The 11858-nt window shown below is 31.3% G+C and overlaps 2 non-coding genes across 2 annotated transcripts; both read right to left on the reverse strand.

Moving 5' to 3' along the window:
* Nucleotides 1-6363: 6363 nt before the first annotated feature.
* Trnar-ucg (transfer RNA arginine (anticodon UCG)) lies at nt 6364-6436 on the reverse strand. Its single transcript has one exon. It is a non-coding gene; the product is annotated as a tRNA-Arg (tRNA).
* A 3408-nt stretch (nt 6437-9844) lies between these two features.
* Trnar-ucg (transfer RNA arginine (anticodon UCG)) lies at nt 9845-9917 on the reverse strand. The gene has a single exon. It is a non-coding gene; the product is annotated as a tRNA-Arg (tRNA).
* Nucleotides 9918-11858: the final 1941 nt, after the last annotated feature.

Below are 11858 nucleotides of genomic sequence, written 5' to 3' on the forward strand. Positions count from 1 at the left end.
GTCTTATGTTTTTATTTGAAAAAAAACAACAACAAGAGGTTCGATCGAAGAAAATCAACGGTGCCGCTTTAATCTAGCCAGAAAGATGTGTTCATATGAGACTGCTAAGAATTGCAGCGTCATTTCATTGTTCTATAAAATTATCATTTGTACCTTGTTTAGTCTTTGAAATTAGGGTTTTGACCTTTTGTGTTTGTCTAAATGAACAATTTGAAGATTATCTCAGTTGGAAGAATACTCTTTGAAAATTTTCGCTGAAGAATCTTTTCTATTTTTACCTTAAAAATGACAATCGACACCTAAAGTAAAAGGCGTTTGAGATGGTCGATTGTTTACGTCGTTTTCTCCTTAACAAGGAAAAATGACAGAATTCAATATCTTTTTTAATTAACTGCACCTGAGTATGAAAGCTCTCAGAAATGTATTTTATTGTTGAAATTATCAATTTTCCGATCTTGTCAATCAGAGAGTATTCAATACTCGGAGAACATTGATATTGCCACATCTTTTTTGTCTCAAGCATTAGTCTGAAGTCATTTTTTTTTCTGTTTACTTTTAATTACTTCGAAATAAATATACATGTATTTATATAACACGGCGAATGCCACGATAATGCCGACTAAGAATATTAGATGATATTTTTGCAAATTAAAATGCTTTTGACATTTAAAAGTGTACCTTAAGCAATAGGGAGTTTGATTATTTATTAAATACAGTACATGCGTATACAAAGTTATAAAAAAATTATCACAATTGCAAATGGTTTTTTTCTCGGTTCATATTATATATAACTGTAAACTATATCTAGTTTATGAACGTATTTGTAATCCTTAAATAAATATAAGTTTAAGCTGTAACATGGCATGTAAGCTAATATTTTTAAACTCTTGGTAACAAAACATGTAAACTGATTGAAGTTCATTTCAAATGAAATGATCGGGGTTTTTTTAAATCTTTTTAGAATAATAATAACAATGCAACTTCATTTTTTCATCCATTTTTCTTTCCTTTTGGATTTTTACTTTTTCCTAATCACAATAAATATAATTATAATATTGTGACGTTGGTCACATAGTGAATACATACAATTATCTTCCCTTAAACACTTTTCGACTATGCAACGAATTAGCTATGTGGATACTCAGCAAGAATGTCTCTACTTTAAAATTCGTGAAATTTATGGTTCATAGGATATGATACTCAAGTGTTTACATTATAAATACGCACTTGTTCTTTTTCCTCTATACAACTGGGTATTGAAAATCCATTTTACTTAGTATCATTTAATGTACCCAAGTTTTCTAGACCTGTTCTGTAAAAAATAAATTTAAAAAAATCAAAACTAGAAAAATTTGATGATATATACATCATCCCCCCAAAACTGCATTTTTCTCGAGGTCGATGCTGGTCTTTAGCATATTGAACACAGCTGACTTCCATTCTAAAAGACAGGAAGTAGACAGCGAGCGGTATGAGCACTATCCAAGTATAGAAATTAAAAGAGAATGATGATGCAAAATCAATATATTTGCCTGTAATAATACTCTTATAGAAGAATTTACATTGTATCCAAAGAGAATCTTGGGCAAAATTCTGCCTTTTGTATTAATTATTTTCACTGCTTTACTTTTGGGTGTTATTAGGTGTCGCTATCAATTCTATATTCCGATAATGTATGAAATAAAACTAAAAATACATGTATGTCCACGTGGAATTCGATTTTACAGACATTGTATGGACTTCAGAAATTTATGTCTACGATAAGATTCATCACACGACTTTCTGTACCGTCATATATCTGCGTTTCAAAAATAAACTCCAGTCATCGAAATCCGATATGTTTTTTCGCTGAAAATTCACCCGTACATACATTGTACTACATTTTGATCAAACTTAAAAACAATAATACATTTATATTAAATTTGACCAAAATTTCACAAAATATCAGATTTTTAAAAATGTTAAATTGTGTAAAACAGAAAAAAAGTCAAGTTGAAAAAGGAGTTTCGTACTCACTCCTGCTATTTTGATTTATTTTATTATAACAATGTGTTAGGCAAAGCGCACAGGTAAACGTTGTTAAAAAAAATTACGACTACAGCAAAAATACCAACAACCCTTTACTACTATATTCCTTTATCCACTGTAACAGCTGAAGAAATATAAGCCCTAGTACACATGACATGCACTGTTGTATTTCGAAATTGTAATTAAGATCACTTCTCAACTTTATGACTGGATGTTTATTTTGATTAGATATCAAGCAAAACTGAATTTGTATAACAGACCGTTTAATCACTGAATTAGGAAAATCTAGAGCAAATTACTTCTACAGAATCCGACTTCTGATTTTTCATTAGCATTAGCGTGACAACTTTATAATGTACATAGAAGTCATGGCTTAAAATTAATTAGAGTTACGCCGAGAAATCAATTGTTCCTATTTTGTATCATAGAACCATAAAACACAATCTTGTTGAATCTATAACATGGATAACGACCGAGTTCAAATAATGGAGATTTGTAGGGCAAGACAATTTAGTGGACGTCTATTGAGGAATTCATTCGATTAAAAGATGATGTCGAGCATAAAATTTAAAAGTAACCATGACTCCTTCTTTATTAATATGCACAGAGTTCTTACAAACCAAAACACAATCACAAGAAGGTAACATTTCTTTTATTGGAAAGATAATATCCAATGCTCAGCCTTTCATGATTACAATGTTTGTTCATTAGAATCATTGCAGTTCCTGCTACCTTTAGAAACCATGTACGTTTAGAAATCATGCGGAAAAAGTCATAAGCAACTATCCTATACCGTATATTAATTCAATTTCTTTAGAGAACAAAATCAAGTAAACCCTCGTTCAGTGTAGATAAAGGCAGATGTTGGTTATTCTTGGATATTACTAAAAGGTTAGTATATATAAAAAGTAACAATATATTGACGTATGCTGATTCTGGCGAATAAAAATAAGCCGATTTGAAATACTTCACGAGAAATTGAAATTTAACACGTATTTTAAAAAAAGATGTGTAATTCTTATATATTGTCCATGTGTAAATCTGTACTCAATGTTCTGGATTCAATATTAGTTCAAACAAAATATACTGAATCCATATACACTGTACATGTGGACAATCGTAGCTCAAAGATTCCAGGAGGCGGTGTGGTCAACAAATTAACCACCACACCTGACCTACTTTCTGATAATTTTGGCAGTCTAAGATTTGGTAAAGAAAAATTCAAATATTTTATACAATGCTCTCCTACGAAAGAAGGTAAATAAAGCCTTAAAGTGGCAACGACCGTGCAACTCTCTTAAAACTTGTACACATGACCTATGTTGAAGAGACTTTAAAAATTTCAGATCTCTTTCAATTTTGAACCTGAGAATACCCAATCAACTGTCCTGTCACCAAGCTTCCTCTATTTCTTAAGTTACTGAAGATTTATAGCACAGATGTTTCACATTTGGAGCTTAACCCCATGATTGATTTGAGGCAATTTATTTTTAATTAAAACAATTAATTACAAAATTATTTTGGTACCAAATCAGAGTATATACATTTTTCTTTACATCAAAATGAAAAGATGTCTTCTAGTGCAACCATTGCATAACAAAAAAGAAATTTACTCATTTTGCTCATACATTTTATATCTATATTGTGAATTGTCAGGTAAAATATGAAATCTGTATGTGGTAATTTTATATATCAGATAAAGCAAACACACTGCCAGTGCCGATGTGATACCTGTGTCATTGCCATGAAGTAATATAGTTCATATCAAGCCGTAGAAAGACACAAGTCTTTATATTGCCCGGCATTTCTCCTTTTTCTAAAGCACAAGACCTGTTAGATATATATATATATATATATATATATATATATATATATATATATATATATATATATATATATATATATATATATATATATATATATATATATATATATATATATACACACACACAAATTTGCATTATATCTTACTTCATTTAAACAATGTGATTTGTTGTAAAAATTATAGATGAGTTAATTAGATATTGAAGATGTTTGTCCATACATAGATCATAATCAAACGTTGATTTGTAAACATCATCCTGAAGACATTTTTTATTAGTCAACTGGTATAGGGCGATTGATTGATTTATAAATCGTTGTCAGACTTGCTCCGTTGTATATATTTTTAGTGGTAAAATTGTCCTATGATCTATTGAAAGTCCGGATTTGTTTCCTAGTGAATAAAATAAATAACTATGGCTGGTGGGGTATTAATTTACCATAATCACTTCGATTTAGTTGGGTCGTTTAAGATGTTTTCTATTTTGATGTGTACTGCTGACTTATCAGAACCCAGTCAAAACTCGTTAACTGCGAGCAGTTGTTTTTTTGCTTTGAACGTTCTTTGCTTTGAACGTGTAAAACGGCATGCCAATAAAAAAAAGAATTAATAACAGAAAACCAATCAAGAACACGAAAGTATGTAATTGCGTTTTCTTTCAATTTAAAGCATCTTTCAAAATTAATTTGACATCGCCAGTTTTGTATAGCGGTTCTGATAATCTGAAACAGAAATTCGAGCGGAATTCGAACTAATAACTTACAGAATTAACCCTCTAACCCACTGCGCTATGCTGTTAGGTGACAATGTAATGAAAGAAACTACTAATTAAATTGCTCTTTATTTTATTTTTTTTCGACAAACAATACGTCACAACATGGAGGTGTCACATACCACCTTAATTAATAGCTCTATAAAAACTGACAGGACTGAAATTGACACGACCCGTTTATCGATTGGTCAAAACCTACTGCGACCTAATTAAAATCGCGGACTGCACAAAATAATGATGATGATGTCAGACTCAAATCCGATAGGTAACGATTTTGCTGTTTTCTTTGGCTAACGTACTTATGGTTAACATTAATGTAGTTAATTTAACTTATTTTTAAGAAGTGATTGATTAATTAATTTGTGGTAAAAAGATGTAAATATAAACAATAAAATGTTTTCTTTGATGATAGGTATCTGTCATTGCAGAAAAAAATCTGCAATGTCGCCACTTTAATATTCCGCATGAATCACCAAAGAAAGCATTTTATTATTTGATCATTCATATTTTCCAGTGTCTTGGTCCGTGTAACAATAATGTGACATATAATCCTAGACATTTCATCAATGGCGCTAATTGTGTATTGTTGGGCTCAAGCGGGGTTTGCATAGTTATACGAATTTAAAATAATGTTGAAATGTCAATAATTATTTATTTCATGATAGATAAAAAAAAATCAGCTTGAAAAGAATAACTTGAACATGGTTTATTGAATCAATGTAAACAAAAAGATGACATGAACCTTGTTTACATAACAAAGATTTGTGAGTTCTGTATCTTTCTTAGAACTCTACGACTGACATTTAAATTGATCATTAGAGAGGCATTACATAAGCATTGCAAACAATAACATTTCACCAAAAACATGACCATGCCCCTTTAATGGTCCATGCTACGAGAAATGAATATTAGTTTTCAATTTACTTGAAAAACATAGGCCTAATTTTCAAAAACAGTCTGCAATTGTTTTCCCTTCTAATTAATACAGTGTGATATATATCATTGCATTCCTTTTTTGACACTGTGCCAGATAATAATGCCAGTGATAAGATGACATTTTTGCACCCGTCTAAGCTGCATGTATCGAAAAATTCAAATATGCCATATGATACACCGCTGATAAGGAGTTTAAAACCACCTTTGTAATTAATGTATCTCACCTGTCAGTTGAGATATTCACCGTTAAAAGATGAATTCCTACAGGAAAATATTTTCTTGTACGAAAAATTCTTCTATAGAATATTAGAAATTTTCTACCGGAATAAAAGAACTTATTATATTAGGAATTTAAATTCTGATAGGATTTGAACAAAATTCTCCTAGGATTTTAAAATTGATAGGAAATCTAAAGTCTCTATAAATAAAACTACTTGTCTGAATTAAATTCTTGCAGGAAATACTTTTCTCCCATAGGAAATTCCTATAAGACTTTTAAAAAATTCTATAGAATGTTTAGTATTTCCTGTAGAAAAGTTTATTTTCCTTTTGGAATTATTGTTATAATATATATTTCACTTGTCTGGTGAGAAACTCTTAAAACAAAATTAGTTGTATACTCTCTTAACATTTAAATATCTATTATTTGGAATAAATGGATATTTACGAAACTGCATCTTAAGTGGGTGCAACAATGCCACCTTGCAATTGGCACTGGAATAATTATCCGGCACCGTGGGGTTTTTTTTATTTACGATGCAAAATTAACTTTCAAATAAATATTACCGCCAAAAATTTTCCAAAGCGACCACGACGAGACTCGAACTCGCAATCTTCCGATTCGAAGTCGGACGCCTTATCCATTAGGCCACGCGGTCACATTTCTTCATCCTTGATCAGCAATTGTCTCTCCATGGTACAAAAACAAGAGAAAAATAAAAGAATTTTAATCAAATGCAATACAGTCGACAGGTATACTTTATAGTTTCCCATTTAAAAAGATGTTTAATTTTTGCACATGTCGTATAAGCAATAAAATAATTACATATGATGGCTTGCAATAGCAGCCAAAAGAACATGTTTTCTTATAAAAGTTTAGTATGATATTTATTGTAATTCAAATTTGTTTAATAATAAGCTTTATTTTGAAAACTCTCCACAACTGTTCATGCTTTATATTTTTTTTAATTTCAACAAATTTTAATTGACAAGACCAGTATCATCTATTTTTATTTCTTTTAGTCGTTTTGAGAATCTAGCTTTTACGAAACACATATGGTTTTCCATTTATGAAGGCATTTTTAGTACTTTATTTCTTTCTTTTTTTGAATTCCTTTTTTATTATATTAATTAAATCATTAGTAAGTCCTGTATTGATGTAATCAAATATGCCCATTCATATGTATGTATTCTCATATTTTTGAGCGCTAAAATTACAAAAATTGAGCTTAAGATAGTTTTACAGTTAATAAACTAAGCTTATAGTTAACGAATCATTAACCGTAAACGTATTTGTTGCTGATGATCATAAATTCACATCTGTAAACTATAATTTACATTCGTTACATGTAACTATTGTTAAAAGTTGTTAATCACAGTTTAACAAATCGTGAAACTATATATTTTTAAGATAAACTATGGTTGGGATTGCAAATATTTTTGTTTAGTGCTAATTATGGTTTACACTTCTGAAACATAGAGTATATTATTACCAATTGTTTACAGATACAGAAAATAGATTTACATCATTAACTATAGTTTCAAACCGAAAAATCTAGTTTTTTATTGTGAAACTATGGTTAGTTTGGTTTTGTGAATATCGCACGACAAATTTACAAAACAATATCTCAACATACAATGTAGTTGTTTCATCAAATTTACACATTAGTTCAGTTGATTTTTACGAAAATCGTAATTATCCTGTTGTGATTCCCAAAACTCACTGGACCTTTAAGATATTATAGTTACCCAGTCCATGCGACAGTTTGGACACGGCAGTTCACGGGGAAGGACGCAATCTAAACTTCTCCCCTCTCATGTACATGGTCCTGGCACATTTTTACTTTGCTTTAAGCAATACTTATCTTTTTTGTTGTGCCTATGGTTCAGCTTCTCTGAGGTCTAACGTCTAAGTCTTCCTTGTATTTTTTTGGTGTATTCCTAGTTTCTATATGGTAGCTTCTCTGAGACATCCTCACCATATTGAAAGTAGCATCCTCCTCCTTCTGAAGATCAGCACCAGTGGAGCCATATCTTAAGGATCGTTTCACCAAAATCCTCTTCACACTGCAGACCATTTATTAACAAAGCAGTGATCTCCTGCAATTCGAGATATATGGACATCGTTTCACAAACTCGTGTATTGTGTAACTTTGGAATGATATTAATCATTTGTGGTAAAAAAAAATTCCTTCTTTTCATTTGAGGGTCGGGATCTCCCATTATCCCTAGGTCTCTTGGTCATGTGTGACAATAGTTTGATGGTTGATACACTAGGTTTTCGACTGTTAACAATAATTTACGAACCTTAAGCTATAGTTAACTATTCGTTAACTATAGTTTTCATCTGTACAACAAAATTCAACGGTTTTTTACTATACTATAGACTACACATGCTAGTTAAAGTTTATTTGTCTATTATTATTCCGACTGAGGTCTACTTATATTTGTTTACTATACAACAATTTGTATACTATACAAATATTACTTCTGAGAAAAGCATAATTCTTTGTGGTAAATTTCGTACACTTTTACTATTTCTTTTACTGTATTTCTTAAAACGTACCCCTACAAAGCTTGCTTTATTTTATAACACTATAAAAGCAAATGGCAACGCTCATCTTTCAAACTACGGGATCATAATTTATTTCTTTATTTATGGAACATACAGATTTTTTTATCTGCGTTTTGTTCATTGTGGTCAATGTTTTAAAATCAACCAACACTCGAAATTTCACAGGAATATAGCAAATCTCGAGGACGTCTTGTTAACTTCCATTTGAGCACCTCTCGATTTATTACCTACTAAGCGCAATTAAGAAAACATTCCGAACACATTTGCAGTGGTGTATAATAAAAAAAATTTCGCGTTACGAAGTATAGCGAAAAATAATTGTCCTGTAAAATGTAAATGTAAACAATTACGAAAGTGTGGGGTTACTAAGATTACCTTGTTATGGAGTATTTAGGCAATGAAATTTCAGTATTGAGTGTACGTGTTCAAATTGATTCATGGGTGGTGTTTGCTGACTCCGCATTTGGCCGCGGATTCACAGGTTTCCATAGTATTTTCAAAACATCTGTTGTTGGTTTTTTTATCTATGGTTTTTCCTGGGCGGCGGAGGAGGCTTAAATCATGTTATACCATAGTATTATCAGCTGTTAAAGCTGACATGAATTCATAAATACGCATTACTTCCCTTTTATCTCCGACTACCGCCATATTAGTTGTCGATTTCTATTGTTTTGCTCTTCGCTACACACCCCCTATATAAGGCCGAGAGCCCTCTTCATGCTTCACAGCATTCAGGAATTTCATACACCCGAACACGTTACCTTGGACGAAAAGACTTGTAAAAACGCGTTTTGAACAAAAATAATATGACAACCACTTCACTGGCAAGATATATCCAATAAACGACGAAACAAGACAGACTTAAATCCAGGCGCAGATACTTCAGAAATTCCCCGTGGACCGTTTTCCTGTGTATGTTATAACATCGCACATGCGCAAACCACACACTGTGGCAGATTGAGCAATGTCTTATGTCAATTATCGCATGGATTTTATAAACGGGGAGTTTTTGTAGGAACGGATAGAAACGTTGTTACTTTCTTGGATTTACTATCATTTAGCTACTGTGTTTGATGTAGTGTCGCCAGGGTTTTCAAGAAGATGCAGACGTTATGCACTCTGTATGAACGACACACGTGTTCGATGTGCATGCGAAGTAAGGCAGCACTGTCTGTGCAAAATAATACAGATACCTTGGACATCCTTTCAAAGAATAAATATATCTTGTATTTCATTGATTGTTGTTTTCTTTATTCTTTATTACTACATTTTACTACATGTACAGTGTGTAGTTCATGCATTTAGAAGTCCGTGCAACGTGAATGCCTCGATCGGAAAGCAACCGACCGTAACTCTCTGAACCGGTATATATACCCCAGTGGCAGTAGAGGAGCGTTCGAAACTAATATGGCGACCAAATGCTTTTATTAATTCATGTCAGCTTTAACAATCTTGTAACAATTGTATTAGTTTAATAAAAAAAAATTCATAGTGACCACGACGAGACTCGAACTCGCAATCTTCCGATCCGAAGTCGGACGCCTTATCCATTAGGCCACGCGGTCATATTAATAAGTTAAATATATATGTTTTATATTGAATGAGAGCAATTATCTTTAAATGATGCAAAACGCAAATGAAGTACTCTAATGCATTACAACAATCAACATGATATGCTAATTAAATTCTGCGTAGAAACATCTGCACTCCGAAGAAAAAATATTTCAAATTTTCCTTTGTTAAGAGCAAGTCAAAATCAGTGCAAAATTATCTTTTTACTTTTTTGTTTTACACAAGTTCGTAGAAAAAAAACAAAAAAGCAATATTACATGTATGGTTACACACAAGTGTTGTAATATTAGTTGGAATACCATGTTTTTATTTAAATATTGTTAAGGTATGTTTAATATCAATTCCGTTTAATAATCATCAATCTATTCGAAGATTTTACCATTTTTCGCGAAGAAGGATGGTGTCGCATATACATGTATATTTACATTTTCCAGTGTCTTTGCCTGTGATAACATTACGTATCGATTTTGTACAATATAACCCATAATACAAATGACGCCAAATTGAGACGCCAGCGGGGTTTGCTTATTTATATTTAAATATTTAATCGTACGATGGCTTAAAATTATATTAATATAAGTAATAAGGAATCATTCTTTGAATATTATGAGATGATAATTTCGGTCGGGCGTGATCAAATCTATCATAAAGCCCTTCGGGCTTTATTGGATTTGATCACGCCCCGACCGAAATTATCACCTCATAATACTCAAAGAATGATTCTTTATTCCTTATATACTTTGTTATATTTACGACTTCATGTATAAACAACCTATATTATTATATATTTTATTTATAGGGAATTATGAGCAGTATATTGGTGAACTGTGGAACACTTGACCTGTGATTTCACCCCCAACCCCCAACTTTTGATTCAAGAGAGTCTAAATATTGTATACTTTTGAATTTAAATCATAATTATTATATATTGATGCGATGTACTACCAAGAGCTGTACTTTCTGAATAAACATTGTATATTAAGTGATTGGTGCTTCTTCTATTTTTTCATTTTTACATTTTCATCTAGTCATAAAGATGATTGGCATTGAAATGTTCAAATATCCATACATGTATCTGTATCTAGAGATCGTTGAATTAAAGGGGCATGGTCACGTTTTGGTCAAAAATAATTTTTTCGATTTTAATATTTACAATGCTTCAGTAACGCATTTTTGATAGGTTAATAGAATTTCGGTGTCATTCGTTGAGTTATATGCGAGTTACAGAGCTTGCAATTCTTTGCTATGTAAACAAAGCTTTTGTTTACATTTTGAACGTTGAAGTGAAAATGTCAGTTTTAGACCTAAAATGAATAAGTTACATGTAAAGAACTGTTTATTTATGCTTAAAATGAATGAATAAAAGCTAGAAAAATCAGCTTGAAACAGATTGTTATTGGTATATTGAATCTTTGTCAACAAAAAAGGGCACGAGCCTTGTTTACATTACAAAGAATTGTGAGCCCTGTATCTTGCTTATAACTGAACGACTGACCCTCATATTCATTTGATTATTAGAAATGCATTGATTTCCTAGAGCGTTGTAAATAATAAAAACAGAATTTGACCAAAATCGTGACCATGCCCCTTTAATCATTACACAAAAATATTAAGGACTCAAAACTTGCGTATGTTATGTCCCTTATTATCAATTTTGAATCTTTTACAGACAAATATATAATATGAAGTGAACCTTTACAAAAAAATATATATCTTTGAGAACCAATGGTGTCTGCAAATCTGCAGTATGTCTGAACAAAATCAATATATAACAACTCCTTTGATAAAAAAACCAAAAAGTTTCAAATCAATATTCACTCACTGAAAAAAAAGAAAGATTAATCAGTATTACGACTGCTTCAAAGAAAAGGTATTACAACTAAAATGATAACATCCACTGCAAAAAAAAAATTGTTTCATGATTTTGAAAAAGT

Source organism: Crassostrea angulata, chromosome 6, assembly GCF_025612915.1.
Source record: "Crassostrea angulata isolate pt1a10 chromosome 6, ASM2561291v2, whole genome shotgun sequence".
NCBI classification, from domain to species: Eukaryota; Metazoa; Mollusca; class Bivalvia; order Ostreida; family Ostreidae; genus Magallana; species Magallana angulata.